The sequence below is a fragment of the Miscanthus floridulus genome, chromosome 19 (assembly GCF_019320115.1).
Source record: "Miscanthus floridulus cultivar M001 chromosome 19, ASM1932011v1, whole genome shotgun sequence".
In the NCBI taxonomy this organism is placed as follows: Eukaryota; Viridiplantae; Streptophyta; class Magnoliopsida; order Poales; family Poaceae; genus Miscanthus; species Miscanthus floridulus.
This window is the reverse complement of record NC_089598.1, coordinates 98,681,710-98,700,932: the sequence shown is the minus strand read 5'-3', so window position 1 is coordinate 98,700,932 and position 19,223 is coordinate 98,681,710. Positions and strand designations below refer to the sequence as shown.

At 44.1% G+C, this 19,223-nt stretch overlaps 1 pseudogene; it reads left to right on the top strand.

Moving 5' to 3' along the window:
- Positions 1 to 1,778: 1,778 nt before the first annotated feature.
- Positions 1,779 to 18,787, top strand: LOC136526464 (putative disease resistance protein RGA1; annotated as a pseudogene).
- The last annotated feature ends 436 nt before the right edge of the window (positions 18,788 to 19,223 follow it).

Sequence of the window (19,223 nt, the reverse complement as noted above, 5' to 3'; positions counted from 1 at the left end):
GTATGTAGACAATGTATGTAATTCTTTCTCCGACGTGCGTTGGCTCTACTGTGGAAGAACTTAGTGTTAGCATCTCCACATCGAATGTATGTTAGTCTCGATCTCTGTCTGATTCTTGATTTTTCGATGGCTACGAGCCCAGTGCTACAGGCTTTGAGGCGGCGACATAGGTGAAGCTCCATGGCAGTGAGCAACCTATGCTCTTGGGCTGCTTCTAATTGTAGCAGCACTTCTTTCACTATGGCGAGCTACATCCTCATATCCCCTATCTTGTCTTTCTTCCAACGCTTGATACCTTTTGCCACACGCGCCATTTTGATATGCAAGCGTTTGATTGGAAGAGCGGAGGTGACCGGCCTATTCCAAGTGTTTTGGACAAGATCTTGGAAGCCTTCTATCTTAGTCTAGTAATTTTCGAAGCGGAAGGACGTGCTGTGATGGTGGTCAAGTTCTCCCTGGAGTAGCAGCGGGGTATGGTCCGACATGAGCGATGGAAGAGAGTGTAAGAAACACGAGGGGAAGAACAGCTCCCACTCGGGGGTACATAATAGTCTGTCAATTCTAGTGAGTGTCGGGTTTTTCTGTTGATTACTCCAAGTGAAGCGGCGTCCATTTAGCTTGATTTCTTTGAGCCTCAAATGATTGATGGTCGCTCTAAATGCCCCCATGAGGCGGCGGTTTAGATTGAAGTTGTTTTTGTCTTCCGCCTGGTAGATGAGATTGAAATCTCCCAGGATGAGCCATCTATCATTCTCCGGCGGTGGAATGTTCTTCAGTTCTTAGAGGAATTGAAGTTTGACTACCTCTCCTTGCGGGCCATATACCACTGTAATTTGCCACCTTGTTCCATCTGCCCTCATGTTGATCTGCGCGGTTATAGCGTTCGCGGTAAGTACAATGTCGGAGAGGTTGAAGAAGTCTTCATTGACCGCAAGGAAGATGCCTCCTCGTGTCTGTTCCGCCGGTAGCACAATATAGGAGTTCACAAATTTCGCTCCGACTGTTCGGCGCACCACATTATGATCCATAGCAACTCAGCATCATGTATTTTGAATTCTGTATGTGGCCGAGGGTGAACAGCTCGAACCTTACTGTTTTGTTAAGGATGGACACCGCCCTAATGTGCTGAGAATTCAGAGATGCATTGAAATACCTTTGAGTTCTGCTACTATTTTAGTTGCTTGTCAGGACTAAGTATTTTGGTGCCCAAGCTGAGAATTGACCAGAAGCACCACTTTTAGATGAAGCATCTTTTGTTTGGGGGGTGCCCAAGCTGAGAATTGCTGAACTCTGAAGCATGAAGAACAGTGCTCCAAATGGTCTGGTTCTCACTTTTCTGGGAAGAGTATAAACATGCATTTTTTCTGCTCCTCACATGAACAAGCAGGCAAACAGTCGATTGAACATGTTTAGCTTGCAGAGTGAAATTAGCAATTTACCACTCGTGATCTATGCAATGCAACTCCATTTATGGGGAGTTACCGGTGCCAGCTCAGCTCTTTTACCCTTCGTGCATGGCCTCGGTCTGGGATACTCCATCTCCATCAACCTTGTTCTCGTCGGCCATGGCCACAACTGTTGGGTTTACACATCGATTTCAATCCTTTTGACTTCTTCCTGAGCAAACCAGAAGGTCTTGTGATTCTTCCGGCAAGATGCCATGAAAGTCTTGTATCGTGGGAGACCTTTTGATACGGTGGGACCCGCTTGCCACTGAATGTTGGAGAAGATCTTTTGTGTGCAGGCCGTTCGGTCCCCGCAAGAAAGGAGGCAAAGTCGTCGCATGATGGTTGGAATCCACGAGTTTTCTCCACCATTGCAGCAAGTCAGCAAGAGCAGAGCTGGTTGGAGCTCCCGACCGAATAGTGCGCTGCTCAGCAGCTGAGGTGAGATCTGTAAGCCTAGCTTAATCTTCAGTTTTAAACACAAATCTTCGCATCACTTGCAGTTTATTTCCATATTCGTATGCAGTAAGACTTTCTGAACTAGCAATTGCTTGGTTTTAGCATGCTGTAGAACTTTAGATCTGCCAGACTTTTTCTGTAGCAATTTGGCTTGCATCGTACTCCGTACAGCAATCAAAGTAGCAGCGATTCATCTGCTTTGCTTTCTCCAGGTGTTTATGGAGAATTCCTTGTCCAGATTGTGATTCGTGGTCTTTTGCCTGCCTTAATCTCTTCTCTATCAAGCGAAACTGCGATCACTGAGGAATATTTGGGCCTCATTCTTCAAGCTCAAGGAGAGATCTATATATGCGTTCCACATCCTGCAATTTGTAGAGATGCACACGGATCCACGTTCCACAATGCACTAGTTTCTGTGCGATGTTGGTTCTTTGAACCATGGACTGTTTAGTGCTATTGCTTCTATTAGCCCCCAGAGCTTGATTTCACCTCTTAAACTGCTTGTGCACATTCAAATCTAGCTTCCTTGGAGCTATTTACACACTCCATAAGCACCATTTCACCTGATTTCACCTGTTAAACTGCTTGTGCACATTGAAATCTAGCTTCCTTGGAGCTATTTACACACTCCATAAGCACCATTTCACCACTTTCGGCTTCCACTGTTTGCTATTCTAGAGTATGATGGAGCAATTCCACTGAAATTGTTGACCAAAATTTACCCAATGTACAGAAAGTGCAATAAATTCTTTTGACAGTACTAATTCCCTTAAGATGAGCAACTGAGCATCAAATTCATCATCATTTTGATGCCAAGCATGGCTATAATCAGATCTACTCATTTACACATCAGCGTCATGGATGCATATTCATATCTGTTACATATTTTGCATCACACACAGGGACACTATGGCGGAGGTGCATCTGTCAAGTTTAGCGGTCTCAGTTCTTCGCAAGGCCGCATCCTTCGGCACTGATTGGGCCATTAATGAGTTCAAGTCAGCATGGAATGTCAAGAAAGAAGTGGGGAAATTGGAAAGGTCACTAAGATCCATATGTGTTGTCCTTAGGGATGCTGAGAGCAAGCAGTCTACTTCTCATGCACTTCTGGAGTGGTTAGACAATCTAAGAGATGTAGTCTATGACATAGATGATATTTTGGATGACATGTCCACTGAAGCGTTGGAGCAAGAAGTCCACAAAGGTTGTTTTGCTCGAGGAAAACATCTGATTTCTTACCCATTTACATTGAGTCACAAAGTAAAGGAAGTGCGTGAAAAGTTAGACGAGATAGCAGCCAATAGAGCACAATTTGGATTAACTGAGAAGCCAATTGATACCCAGGTATCCAGAAGCATAAACAGGGAAACACATTCCTTCATCAGTGAGCCCAACATTGTTGGAAGAGATAGGGCTAAAAATGAGATAGTTGCAAAAGTTCTAAAGGCTGCAGACTCTGCAGGTCCTTTGTCTGTGCTTCCTATTGTTGGTTTAGGAGGCATAGGAAAAACTTCACTGGCCAAATTGATTTACAATGATGTGCAGATTACTAACAAATTTGAAATGAAATTATGGGCATGTGTCTCTGATGTATTTGATCTTAACAAGGTCTTGGATGACATAATACAATCATCTACTGGTGAAAGCTACAAACAACTAAACCTGGACGTGCTACAGAGAAAATTATGTGATATTTTAAGGGAAAAGAGATGTTTTTTTGTATTAGATGACATGTGTAATGAAAAGGCTAGTGACTGGGAAGACTTGCGAAGCATACTGTCCAGCAGTGGAAGGGGAAGTGTGATTATAGTCACCACTGTTGGATTGATCTCTAATCCTAACTGGACCCAACGGCCCAGTTGGGCCTTTGATTCGCGCCCTGATCGGGGGCGCCCAGCCCACCATGGCTAGAGGGCCCCTGTCACCCTGCGTTATAAAAAGAGGTGGGGGCCGGCGGCTCTAATCACGAGGTTGACCTGAGCCGTGCTCTCCGCCGACACGTAAACCCTAATCCGATCTAGAGAGGGGTGCAGCTAGTGACGGGAAGCCACCAGCCGCGCCGTCCGCGCCATCGACGTCGACGTCTTCATCGCCTCTTCACCGACCGCCGCTGCTCGTGCGCAGACTACCCCGATGAACCCGATGGCGGCCTCTGAACCCTCCCCCTCCGCGGTGTCAGGTTCGTCAGCCCTCATCTATCCTCTCTGTATCTCTGTCTCTCAGTCTAGAAGGTACTAGGACATGCTACCTTTTTACATGAAGTATCTGGCTAGATCTACGCTCCTAGACGATTCTATAGTCTAACAATGGTACCAGAGCCATCGGTTTCTAGGGTTTTAGATCTAGAATGAGTAAACCGATTAGAAAAGGAAGTAAAGGTTAGATCCAGTGCGGGTCTAACAAGAACAAAGGGTTCGGTTGAACCCTAACCCTAACTGGGTAACTGAGAAAAGAAGAGGATTTTCCTAACCCTAACCCTAACTGGGTAAAAGAAAGAAGAACAGGAGGGCTTGGCACGCGACGCCGAGCCCTAAAATCCGTAGAGTCCCTCTGGGGAAGAAGAACAGTGCCCATCCCGAAACCCTAACCCTAATTCCCATCCCAATCGGTCAAAACCGAGAAGAGCAAATAAGATCCAAAGAAGGGGAAAAGGGGAAGAGGGAGACCCAGAGGGCTTACCTCGCCGTCGTGCAGACCGACGCGCGGGGAGAAGAAGGCCGAGCCCGGGGGAACTGCTCGTCGGACTCTGGCCATAGGGGCGCCGCGGCCAGGCCGCTCGACGGCGGCGTGCTCACCCGCTGGGGAGCGCGCACGCCGGCGAGGGGGGCGGCGATGGCGCCGGGGCTCTCTGCTCGCTCTCGTCGTCGTTTGCTCGTTGCTCGAGCTCGCTTGGCTGAGAGAGGGAAGGGAGAAGAGAAGGCCGAATGGCCGCTAGGGTTTCGGCCGATGCGGCCGGGGGCGGTTTTGTTCGCCCGAAGACGCCGCACAGCCGTCCGATCGGCTTCAACGGCGCCAGATGCACAGGCCGCATCGCGGCCCAAGCGGGCGCGCGGAGCTTTGCCGGCCCAGGCCCACGATGCGGCCTGCGCGAGCGAGGAAAGGTGGGCCGAGCCGGCTTTTGCCGGTTTTTGGGCCAAGAAAGGCAGAATGAGCCTGCGAGCCGATTTTTGTTTTTTCTTTTTCCCAGAAGATTAAAAAAAATGGAAATTGGCTCAAAAGAAATTAGAAAAAGTGATTTTTCCCTGTGGGTAAAATTCAAGAAAAGAGTTCATTTTTTCCGCTGCGTATTTAAAGTTGTTATTTTTATTATTAAATTCGAACCAACGGAAGAATTTAATTTTGAAAAATGGATATGTTTTAGTTTATTATAATATTGTTATTATTCTGACCAACGTTGATTAATGGTAATATTATAATGATTTTGTCATGCATTGATTCTATTTCTGCCTAACGGTGATGTAGAATTAGTGTAGAGAACAGTTGTATGTTTTAATTTTGACCAACGTTGGAACTAAGACATACAATTGTTATTGTTATTATTTATGTTCTCACTTGATATAAGTTATGTTTTCAGGATACAACTTGATGGGTTGTATCAAAGAGATTCCCACTCTCAAAGGTGATAACTACACGGAGTGAAAGAAAAAGATAAACCTGTCATTTATCTTGGCTGAGGTGGACTGGGTAGTCACCTTACCATGTCCCACTGAGCCTGTGGCACCAGTGAGGGAGACAAACGAGGCTGATGCCGCTTGGGCAACAAGAGAAAGGGATTTTGCATCCCAAAAGATGTCCTATGACCTTAAGCATAGGAAGTGGGTCACTGCCAACAAGAAATGTTTGGCTGTGATAAAGAATACGATTGAACCTGCAATTGTGGGCTCAATCCCAGAGTGTGACACCGTCATTGAGTACCTTGACAGAATAAAGAGTCAGTTCACTGGCTCTTCAAAGACATATGCTACCTAGCTGATAAAGCAGCTGATGACATGGAGGTATTCTGGTAATGGTGGCATAAGAGAGCACATACTAAGGATGAGCAATTTGGCATCCAAGCTAAAACCAATGGATCTAGCTCTCAAGGAAGAGTTCCTTATCCATCTAATTTTTGCTTCCTTGTCAAAAGAGTTTGACACCTTTGTTGTCAACTACAACATACAACCCGAGAAGTGGGACATGGAAAGGCTCATGGCTATGTGTGTGCAAGAGAAGGAGAGAATGAAAGCTGCCAATGATGACACTATTAATTATTTGAAAGACAACAAGAAACAGAATAATAATGCAAACTTCTCCTTAAAGTCAAAGGAAAAGGGTTCCATGCTGCATAAGCCTCAGCAGAACCAGTTCACAGTAGAGAAAGACCAATGTCTCTATTGCAAGAAAGCGGGACATTATAAGAAAAAATGTCCCGATTACTTAAAGATGATCATGGCAAAGAAATGTGAGAATATTATTACGTTCATAAATGAATCCCTGTATGTACAGTATTCGAAATCTACTTGGTGGATTGACTCAGGTGCAACTGTTTATGTTGCTAATTCTTTACAGGGATTTCGTTCGACGAGGACTACGGAAAGAAGCGAAAGACACGTTAAAGTAGCAAATGGAGTTCGAGCAGAAGTTGAAGCTGTTGACGATTTTTCTCTAGAGCTTGCTGATGGTTTCAAACTTATACTTAGAGATATTCTTTATGTTCTCTCGTTACAGAGAAACTTGATTAGTGTTTCATGCTTGGATAATGATGGATATGATTGTCATTTTGGAAATAGTAAATGTAAGATAACATTTAATAATGCATGTGTTGGTCTTGCTATCTTACAAAATGAGCTTTATCTGTTATCACTACGTGATGATGTGAATGTTATATGCGATGATGGAAACGTTGCGTGCGACAATGTGAATGTATCCTCGTCTGCGGATGTAAACAGAAAATGAAAGAGAGCTCACGATGCATTGTCGAAATTATGGTACTGTCGTTTAGGCCATATTTTGAGGGAGAGAATAGAAAGACTAATTAAGAATGATATTCTTCCTCTATTAGAGCTATCAGATTTAGAACAATGCAGAGAATGCATTAAAGGAAAGTATGTAAAGAAAATTAAGAAAGATGCCAAACGAAGCGCAGGAATTCTACAGATTATTCACATAGACATCTGTGGTCCGTTTCCTGTAAAGAGTGTGGATGGTTATGATTCATTCATAACATTCACAGATGATTACTCCCGTTATGGCTATATTTATCCAATCAAAGAAAGAACAGAAGCATTGGATAAATTTAAGATATTTAAGGCAGAAGTTGAAAACCAACATAATTTAAAGATGAAGATAGTTAGGTCCGACCGTGGGGGGGACTACTACGGTCGGCATACCCCATATGGCCAAGTTCCTGGACCTTTTGCAAGGTTCTTACAAGAAAGTGGCATAGTAGCCTAGTATTCTACACCAGGCGAACCTCAGCAGAATGGAGTAGCTGAAAGACGTAATCGTACCCTGATGGATATGGTGCGTAGTATGATAAGTTACTCCACCTTACCGTTGAGCCTATGGATGGAGGCGTTAAAAACCGCCATTCATATTCTCAATAGAGTACCAAGTAAGTCGGTGCCCAAAACACCATATGAGTTGTGGACAGAAAGAGTACCCTCATTAAACCACTTACGTGTGTGGAGGAGTCCTGCTGAGGCTAAAGTATTTAACCCAAACATTGGGAAGCTAGATCCTAAAACAGTAAGTTGCCATTTCATTGGCTACCCAGAAAAGTCAAAAGGTTTTCGTTTCTACTGTCCAGATAGACATACAAAATTTATGAAAATGAGACACGCTGTCTTCCTAGAGGATGAAATAATGAGGGGGAGCATGGTAGCTCGAGAAATTGACCTTGAAGAGAAGTGGGTGTATGCGCCCACTCCGATGATTCATGAGCCATTTTTCTCACTACCTACTATCGCTGCACCAACATTGCAAGATACTGTGGTGCCAGCACCTATTATTATTCCGCCTATGGTAACAATGAATAACGATGAGGAACCTGTTCTTCAGGATCCTGGAGAAACTATTGCCACTCATGAGGGGGAGCAACAATGGCCTCAAATAGAAGATGTGCCAAATGTGGAGGCCCCTAGAAGGTCTCAAAGAGTTAGAAAATCAGCTATTCCTGCTGACTATGAAGTGTACAACACTGAGGAATTTCAAATAGAGGATGATCCCACCTCATTTGAAGAAGCCCTGAGAAATGATCATTCATCAAAGTGGCTTGAGACCATGGAAGATGAAATGAAATCTATGAATGCCAATAAAGTTTGGGATTTGAAAATAATTCCTAAAGGAGCCAAAACAGTAGGCTATAAATGGGTCTACAAAATAAAACTTAACTCTCAAGGGAATATAGAAAGATATAAAGCATGACTTGTGGCAAAAGGCTTTACGTAAAGAGAAGGGATTGATTACAATGAGACATTTTCTTTAGTCTCATGTAAGGATTCCTTCAGAATCATAATGGCATTAGTGACACATTACGATTTAGAATTACATCAGATAGATGGAAAGATGGCATTTCTCAACGGGGATTTGGAAGAAAATGTTTATATGGCACAACCGAAAGGTTTTGTCATGTAAGAAAAAGAACGAATGGGATGCCGCCTAAACAAATCCATTTATGGATTAAAACAAGCTTCAAGACAGTGGTACTTGAAGTTTGATCAGACAATAAGAAATTTTGGGTTTAAAGATGTAAGGAAAATGGACCCTATGTCCATTTACTTTGGATTTTAGTGTTTGATGACCAACACAACCAAATTGGATTAATGAATTTGCAAGTGATTATTTTGTAGTTCAATAGGATGCAAGACGTGACTTGAACGAAGGCGACATGATGATTCGATGATCAACACCATAAGCAAGAACTCAGAAGCACAAGAGAAGACCTAAGATATCAAGTAAAGTCCAATCACGAAGATATAAACCAAGCTGGACACAAGATCGCGTTGAAACGAGCTCACAGAGGTGATCGGACACTGCACAGGACACTGCATCGGACGCTCTGATCAAAAGGCTCGGCAACAGCAGAGTCAATAGTAGCGACCGGACGCTGCACAGGGCGCTGCACCGGATGCTCCGATGCATAGGATGCTGCACTGAACGCTGCATAGGACGCTGAGTGCCAGAGTCCGGTCAACATCAGTAAGGTTCCATAGAGCCGTTTTCGTGACCGGACGCTGGTCAGAGTCTGGTCAGTAGCAGAAAAGCGGGATTTCGTCCTCAACGGCTACTTTGTCAGTGGGGCTTATAAATAGAACCCCCAACCAACCATTTGAGTAGTGTGGAGCCGAGGAAACATACCAAGGGTGTTGATACACCATTTTAGTGATCTCCACTTGCATAGTGCTTAGTGTTTTATTAGGTGATTAACGTAGGTGCTTTGCGAAGTGCTTAGGTTGATTAGACCACCGCTTATGCGCTTGCTCTAGGTTTAGGCCTAGTGTTTAGTGAGGTTTGCATACCTCTTACCACTCGGTGCTTCCGTGCACCATTGTTGTACATTGGAGGGGCTTGTAGTCTTGCGAGATCACACCAACCACGTTTGTGGTGTGGCCGCCAACGTGTACTGAAGGGAACAAGGCACGCGGCGTTTCGGTCGGAAGCTTGATAGTGAAGACAGCGGGGAGCATCCAGGAGAGGCTTGCCGAAAGGCACGTCGGAAACCCACTTGCGCGTGGGGAAGGCCCGAGGCTATCCATGGAGTTACCCGATCGGGAGCTTGGCCCTTGCGAGGGATTCCTTGCGAGGCACTCCAACGATGACTAGGGGGAAGCTTGTGCGCTTCTCGATACCTCGGTAAAAATACCGGAGTCGTCGATGGGAGTTTGTATATCTCTACCTTGCTCTTTAGCTTCCGCATTTTCATTGATTACATTACTCCTTTTGCGATAGAGATAGCAACACATTAGCAAAACCATGTTGCACATTTAGATAGTTTATCTTTTGCATAGGTTTTGCTAAGGGTAGAAAAGGAGGCCATAGTTTAGAGTTAGAATTTTAAGTTGCCTAATTCACCCCCCCTCTTAGGCGTCACGGTCCACTTCAATTGGTATCAGAGCCGGTTGGCTCATTTTGGACCTTTAGCTTAACCGCCGTTGAGCCAATGCTATAGAGTGGTTGAGATAGATACCTCTAGGCCTCCACACTTTGACGGCACTAACTTATCTTATTATAAAGCTAGAATGGCTTGCTATTTTGAGGCGGTTGATTTGGGTGTTTGGAGAGTCACTCGTGACGGGATGAAACCCATTAGGAATCCCGAAAAACCCACAAAGAGTGATGAAAAAGAAATGCATTTCAATGCTAGAGCTAAGAATTGCTTGTTTGAATCATTTAGTATGGATGTGTTTAACCAAGTGTTCACTTTAAATACGACACATGAAATTTGGTTAAAACTCCAAGAGCTCCATGACGGCATAAGTAATGTTCGTGAGCAAAAACATTGTCTAGCTAAGGAAAATTATGATTCCTTTATAATGAATGATGATGAGCTTGATATGTATTCTCGTTTGAATCTAATTATCAATGAGCTCCATTCTATAGGATTAACAAAGCTAGATGATGCAGACATCGTGAGGAAGATCATCTCCGTGCTACCAGAAAAAAAATATGTAAGCATCATCACCATCCTTCACAACATGGAGAACTTGAGCACCATGACCCCGAGCATAGTCATTGGCAAGTTAGTGGCATTTGAAATGTCACGTAAGATGAGTCAAGAAGAAGCCTCTTCATCGAGCAAAGGCAAAGCTCTCGCATGTAGCGAGAAAAAAAAGATGAAGGGCAAGCAAGTTGAGACAAGCTCAAGCTCAAGCTCCTCAAGTGAACATGAAGAAGAAGATGAGGATGATGATGATGATGAAGGTTCAAGTGATGATGATCAATCTTCCTCCTCCACCTCCGACCTTGATGAAGAATCAATCAAACTTATCAAAAAGGTGGAGAAGATGATCCAAAGGCTCAATGTCAAGGGTGTGTCCATCCAAATCCAAGATCTCATTTTCACTAATCAAAGAAATGAGCAAAGAAAGAGAGGATGCTATGTATGCGGCGAGTTGGGGCACTTTATGGAAGTTTGTCTAAACAAGCCCACACCAAGACAAAGAAGAAGGCATGCAAGAACCAAACCCTCATATCAATAAGGTCATGGGACGATTCTTCAAGTGAAGAAGAACACCATCACAAGAGGCGAGGGCGCAAGCACTCATCATAAAGCTCTTCTCGTATGTGCCTTATGGCACGAGGTTACAAAAGCTCATCCTCTAGTGAGAGTGATAGTGATGTTAAAATACCTTCTTATGATGAAATTGTGCAACAAAATCTTAATAATGCTAAAGTTTGCACTAGTCAACAAAAGAAGCTCAAAAAATTAAAAGGAAAGCTAGATAGTTCACAAGAAGCATATAAAACTTTACTTAAACAATATGAGAACTTTGCTAATCTCAATATTGAACTATCAACTAAAATTGAGCAACTTATGGCTAGTGCAACAACAAATGCATGCACAATTAATGGTGAGCAACTTGTGAAGAAAAATGAAAAAATAAAAGAAAAGTTAGCTAGCTCACAAGATGCTTATAAAAGTTTGCTTGCTAAAATGGAAACTATGTGCAAACATTGTGATGAGCTAACTAACAAAGTTGCTAAGCTTGAAGCCGGTAGTACAACCCCCACCAAGGCATCTAAAAAGAAATGTTCTATCTTTAACATGTCTAAAAAGGATGCCTCTACTTCTTGTAATGATTTATGTTTAGACTTATCTTTGTGCAACCAAGTTTGTGTTGAGAAAGTTGTTGTAGATACATGCACACAAGAGGTTGCAAAGGAGAATGAGCAACTCAAGCAAGAAGTAGCTCGCCTCACCAAGGACTTGGCTCAAGCGAAAGGCAAGGCGAAGCAAGCCCAACTTCATCAAGATACACCGTCAAGGGAGTGAAGAAGCTTGATGAAGGACAAACCGTGGTTTGCTACGTGTGCCACAAGGAAGGTCACAAGTCCTATGAGTGCAAGGTGAAGAATGGGGGAGGAGCAAAGAAGAAAGAGAAGAAGCAAACAAGCAAGCTCTCTAACACCTACACCAACAAGGTGGACAAGAAGGCCTCCACACCATACTTGTTAAAGAAGAAGAAAAATAACAAGGTGGTGGCCATCAAGGTGAACAAGCAAGCCAACAATGGGGTCAAACGCTTTTGGGTGCCAAAGGAAATCATTTCCAACATGAAGAGCACCAAGAAGGTTTGGATCCCAAAAGGGAAGTGAGAAGTTCAATGGATTTTGGGGAATTTGGAGACTTGGCAAAGTATGGGTGCATTTCATGGGGTGCATCATGATGGACAAAGTCATTGTCATGTGGGTAAGTGAATACTATGGATCCAAATTCTCTTTCCCATGTTAGGTAACTAGATGTTATTACTTTCAATTGATATTTTCTACAAGTGGTATTTCTTATAAAATGGTATCCTTAAGCATCTAGTTGTTTTTCATGCCTAGGTTTGCATTTGCATGCTTATATCTTTTGTCATGCATATACTAGGTATATCTTATGGTAGGCTTGCTCGGTTTTATTCTTAACCCTTGGAGCAAACCTATATGGTTTAAAATTGTTTAGGAGCATGGCACATAGCTTGTCTTACAATTGTTCATCTAATATGTGCCAAAGTCCAAATTGTAGATAATCTCTCCCGAATATCATCTTCAAAAATGACTCTCACATTCATGTGATGTCATCTTTCAAATGGTATTTTGATCCTAAAATCAATGTGCATGATTCTTACAAGTATTCCACACTTGTGTGCACAAATTTAGGGAGATGTTACTCTACAAGTTGGATGCCTTGAGATTAACACCTTTTCAAGCTTATCATATGTGTAGTAGTCTCATTGCAAGGAAAATAGAGTCCCCGGAGTTAAGCATCATACTTCAAATATCCACCACCTATTGCAAGTGGTAGAAATCAAATTGGGTTCCATATGTGGTATTTCTAAACCAATATCATCATGTTGATTTCATTTTGATATTTATATGCTTTTTCCATGCATTATATAGATTAAATTCCCTTAAGCAATAATTTGTCGATTATGCATATGCTTTGCCTTCTACCATATGTATGCATATATTTAGGGAGAGCTTAATCTATATAATGTGAGAGTCAAATTTGGTGACCTATTCCACTCCACACACAAAGGATCACAAAGTTTGACCCTCCCTTGTGCTACTAATTTCTTCCTTTTTGGTGTTTGATTCTAAAGGGGGAGAATTTAGAGGACCAAAAGCAAGCATTAATTTGTAGGACCAAAAGCTAGACTATAATTGTCTACAAGTGGTAATGGTCCGAGAAAGGGAGGAGAGTGGTTTATGGATTGCCTATGGAATGGGGAGAATTTATAGAAAGCAAGGCTTAAATCCATAATGCCACATGGGGACATTTACAAGAGCAAGATAAGTTTTTATATGATATCCCTTAGTTTTACAAGAAGTATCTTTTAGCATCATATAATCTTGCCCCTTGCATTACATCCTAGCAAGTAGGTAGTTTTTAAATTTCAAAATTCTATTATTTGCTTGCTTTGGTCGTGTTGTCATCAATCACCAAAAAGGGGAGATTGTAAGGAAAATGGACCCTAGGCCCATTTACTTTGGATTTTGATGTTTGATGACCAACACAACCAAATTGGACTAATGAATTTGCAAGTGATTATTTTGTAGTTCAATAGGATGCAAGACGTGACTTGAACGAAGGCGACGTGATGATCCGATGATCAACACCATAAGCAAGACCTCAGAAGCACAAGAGAAGACCTAAGATATCAAGTAAAGTCCAAGCACAAAGATAGAAACCAAGCCAGACGTAAGATTGCGAATAAACGAGCTCACAGAGGTGACCGGACGCTGCACCGGACGCTCCGATGCACAGGACGCTGCACAGGACGTTGCACCGGACGCTCCGATGCACAGGACGCTGCACCGGACGCTGCACCGGACGCTCCGATCAAGAGGCTCGGCCACAGCAGAGTCAACAATAGCGACCGGACGCTGCACAGGACACTACACCGGACGCTCCGATGCACCGGACGCTGCACCGGACGCTGCACAGGACGTTGAGTGCCAGAGTCCGGTCAACATCAGTAAGGTTCTAGAGAGCCGTTTTCGTGACCGGACGCTGGTCAGAGTCCAGTCAGTAGCAGAAAAGCAGGATTTCGTCCCCAACGGCTATTTTCTCAGTGGTGCTTATAAATAGACCCCCAACCGGCCATTTGAGTAGTGTGGAGCCGAAGAAACATACCAAGGGTGTTGATACACTATTTTAGTGATCTCCACTTGCATAGTGCTTAGTGTTTTATTAGGTGATTAACGTAGGTGTTTTGTGAAGTGCTTAGGTTGATTAGACCACCGCTTATGCGCTTGCTCTAGGTTTAGGCCTAGTGTTTAGTGAGGTCTGCATACCTCTTACCACTCGTTGCTTGCGCGCACCATTGCTGTACATCGGAGGGGCTTGTAGTCTTGCGAGATCACACCAACCGCGTTTGTGGTGTGGCCGCCACCGTGTACCGAAGGGAATAAGGCCCACGGCGTTTTGGCCAGAAGCTTGATAGTGAAGACGGCGGGGAGCATCCGGGAGAGGCTTGCCGGAAGGCACGTCGGAAACCCACTTGTGCGTGGGGAAGGCCCGACGCTATCCACGGAGTTACCTGACCGAGAGCTTGGCCCTTGCAAGGGATTCCTTGCGAGGGGCTCCAACGAGGACTAGGGGGAAGATTGTGCGCTTCTTGATACCTCAGTAAAAATACCGGAGTCGTCGATGAGAGTTTGCATATCTCTACCTTGCTCTTTAGCTTCCGCATTTACATTGATTACATTACTCCTTTTGCGATAGAGATAGCAACACATTAGCAAAACCGTAGTTGCACATTTAGATAGTTTATCTTTTGCATAGGTTTTGCTAAGGGTAGAAAAGGAGGCCATAGTTTAGAGTTATAGTTTTGAGTTGCCTAATTCACCCCCCTCTTAGGCATCACGGTCCACTTCAAAAGAGAATGTAGAGGACAATTGTGTCTATACAAAGTTTAAAAATGGGAAGTTTATCTTCCTTGTCCTGTATGTGGATGATATCTTACTTGCTAGTAGTGATGTCAGTCTACTACTGGAGACAAAGAAGTTTTTGTCCTCAAAATTTGATATGAAAGATCTTGGTAAAGCTTCGTTCGTTCTAGGGATCGAGATTCACCGAGATAGAAGTAAAGGGGTATTAGGACTGTCACCTAAGGCATACATAGAAAAGATCTTAAAGAAATTCAGTATGTACAAATATAGTCCCTCACCTGCTCCTATAGTTATGGGCGACAGATATGGGGATTTTCAATACCCCAGGAACCAATATGAGATCGATCAAATGAAAGCAGTTCCATATGCTTCAGCTGTCGGAAGCTTGTAATATGCTCAAGTATGTACGTGCCCTGACTTGGCATTTGTTACCGGGTTACTTGGCAGATTCCAGAGCAATCCTAGAACAGAACACTAAAAATTGGTAAAGAAAGTATTGCATTATTTGCAAGGAACGAAAGGATTCATGATGACGTATAGAAGATCTGATTCACTCCATATAGTGGGATATTCAGATTCTGATTATGCTGGAGATGATAGAAAATCCACGTCTGGATATGTATTCACTCTCGCAGGGGGAACTATTTCATGGAAAAGCTCAAAGCAAACCGTCACTACATTGTCCACAATATATGTCGAGTTTGTAGCGTGTTATGAGGCAATGGGGCAGGTGAACTGGCTAAAGAAGTTCATACCCGGTTTGAAGGTGGTTGACGACATCTATAGACCACTTAAGTTATACTGTGATAATAATCCGGCAGTACAGTATACTCACAATAATAAGTCAAGTGGTGCTGCCAAACACATTGACATAAAATATTATGTTGTGAAAGATAAAGTCCGGGATCAAGTCATAAGTCTTGAGCATATAAGTACCGAAAAGATGCTCACGGATCCGCTTACAAAAGGCTTACCACCCAACGTGTTTAGAGAACATGTAGCCGGCATGGGTTTAAGGGAAAGCCTATAATTCCTGGACAAAAGAATGCCCAAAGATAAGTATCAATTTTAGAACAGAGTGGTGTGTTGTAGCTGTTAAATCTATCGGTAATGTACCGTGACGATGAGACATGCTCTATGCGCTAATCTGTAATGAAATGAACAAAAGTAAATGATATGAAAGTAAAAGATGGAAAGAGATCAAGGGGGAGATTGTTGGATTGATCTCTAATCCTAACTGGACCCAACGACCCAGTTGGGCCTTTGATTCGTGCCCTGATCGGGGGCGCCCAGCCCACCATGGCTGGAGGACCCCTGTCACCCTGCGCTATAAAAAGAGGTGGGGGCCGGCGGCTCTAATCACGAGGTTGACCTGAGCCGTGCTCTCCACCGGCACCTAAACCTTAATCCGATCTAGAGAGGGGCGCAGCCAGTGACGGGAAGCCACCAGCCGTGCCGTCCGCTCCATCGACGTTGACGTCTTCATCGCCCTCTTCACCGACCGCCGCTGCCCGTGCGCAGACTACCCCGACGAACCCGATGGCGGCCTCTGAACCCTCCCCCTCCGCGGTGTCAGGTTCATCAGCCCTCATCCATCCTCTCTGTATTTTTGTCTCTCAGTCTAGAAGGTACTAGGACATGCTACCTTTTTACATGAAGTACCCGGCTAGATCTACGCTCCTAGACGATTCTATAGTCTAACAACCACACGGCGTTCAGATGTTGCATCAGTAGTGAAGACCATGGAACCATATGATGTGGAAAAGCTACCACTGGATATGTGTATGCAAATATTCACCCTGTTCGCTTATGCTGAAATTATTCGACATGCATTCAAAGGTGATGAAGACAAGGACCCCCAATTATTAAAAATTGGGATTTCCGTTGTTGAGAAATATTAGAAGCAGACAGCAGGTTCGTCAGCTCAAATGCTAAGGTTAGAGACTGTTGAGTCTACTACCCCCACAGTAGAGATCGATGTATCATCTCATGTGCCAACAAGCCATCAGCTCGAGGATACAGAACTGGCAAAGGCGACCTTGGATGGGACGACGAGGTTCAAGTTGAGGAGGTGTCGTTTTCGCCCGCGCTGCATGTACACCAGGCGTCCACGCTGCGAGTCTGAACGCCCCTGTCGTGGCTTTGGAGCTGCCACTGGTGCCGAGCCTGGCATGGACATTGGAGGACATGGACACACTTCGTCACCTTCGCCGGAGGGTGGTGGCTGGACTGCGCGTGAGGTAGCGCTGGCAAACTTCATCCAGTCAGTAACCAAGCCTGTCCAACAACCCCTGCTTCCTCCACAACAACATGGCCTAGTGAAGCCATGGAAGGAAAAGAAGAGGCCGAGCAAGCCGTCCCTGACCTTGTCGCAGAGGGCAGTGAGGCCTAGTGAAGCCAACTTGGACCTCCACAACAACATGGCCTAGTGAAGCCACGGAAGGAAAAGAAGAGGCCGAGCAAGCCGTCCCAGGTAGTTGGTGACGCGCAAAGCAAAGCAAGGCAAGTGCTCATGAAGCGGCTGGGCATCACATAGGAAGAAGACGAAACTATGGAGATGACCTTGTCGCAGTATGTCAACCTCTTCAAAGGTCCGCTATCCGACCTTGTCATCAAGGCGCTGGTAGCACTCGGTGGCCTCGACGGACCAGCCATGTCGGGACAGGTCGTCACGTAATGCTTCTTTGCACCGTCTGTGCTGCTCGAGGACTCGCTCATACCATGCCAGACCAAGCTGTTATAGAGGGGACTAAATGACGGCGCAAGGTGAAACTTGGTACATGATCTTGTCGGAGATATCAGATGATGGGAGGATGTCAAGGTGTTTGGCTGTTTGTTCACCATGGGAAGCCAGAGCTGCTTTTTGCTGCTTGTGATTAGCTCGGCAATGAGGACGCGTGGTGGGTGGGCGTCGTTGGTGTGGGTGTTACCCTCTGTGTGTTAGTCGTCAGGGCTATGATGTTCTGGTGTTGTGGGTATTTTCTGTGTTTTAATCTCTGCCTTTGTAAGGTTTTCAGGCCTGGTTTACCTTATAAACTAGGCTAACTCTATTCTTCTTAATTGAAAGGCAGCCTGCCATTAATTTCAAAAAAAAAAAATTGTTGAGAAATGTTGTGGTATTCCCTTGGCTGCAAAGACTTGGGTTCCCTATTGTCTAGTAGTCAAAATTTTGAAGAGTGGCAGAGCATTGAGAATGACAAACTGTGGAATGTTAAACAAGATAAAGATGGTATTTTGCCAGCACTAAAATTAAGTTATGATGCACTTCCATCTCATCTACAAGCATACTTTGCATCCTTATCCACTTTCCCAAAAGGCTATGTGCTCTTTACGGATTCTCTTATCATGTTTTGGATGGCACTGGGGTTGTTGAATAGAACTAGTGAAATCAAGGAAGCAATAACTCTTGGAACAAAATACTTGCATGAACTTCTTGGAAGATCTCTTTTTCAAGAACAGTATGTTGTTTATGATGGAACCATCCGGGCATGTAAAATGCATGATCTTGTTAATGACCTTGCAATATTTGTGTCCCAAAAGGAGCACGCAATTGTTAGCTGTGAAAAAGTAGACGTCTCAGAGAGAACCAGACATGTAGTGTGGGATTGTCAAGACTTTTCAAAGGAGATAAAATTTCCTAAGCAGCTGAAAAAGGCACACAAGGCCAGGAGATTTGCAACTAGATGCAACTACGGTACTTTGAGTAAGGCCTTTCTCGAGGACCTTCTCTACTTTCAAGCACCTACGTGTCTTGGTTTTTTCTGCAGTTGGGTTTGAAGAGCTACCAAGTTCGATTGGTAATTTGAGGCACCTAAGGTACCTGGACCTGCAATGGAATAAGAAACTCAAATCCCTTCCAGATACTTTCTGTAAATTAGTCAATCTACAAACAGTTAATCTCGGTAGGTGCGACCAACTTGTGCATGGATTTATCAACCTTACGTGGTTTTCCCTGACCTCGAAACAGAAATATTTACTGAAAGATGGGTTTTGTGGCTGGTCTTCTTTGACATTTCTTCAGTTAAGCTATTGCCCTAAATTAACATCTTTAACAAATGGATTCGGCAGCCTCACTGCCCTCAGAGAGCTACGTATATCCAACTGCCCAGAGCTGGCTTCTCTTCCCTCTTCAACAAGGCATCTGTCAAACCTCCAGAGGTTGTCAATTAACAATTGTGCAGTGTTGGATTTGATGGAACCAGGGGATGCCCTGACTGGGCTGAGGAGTATTCGCTGGCTCCA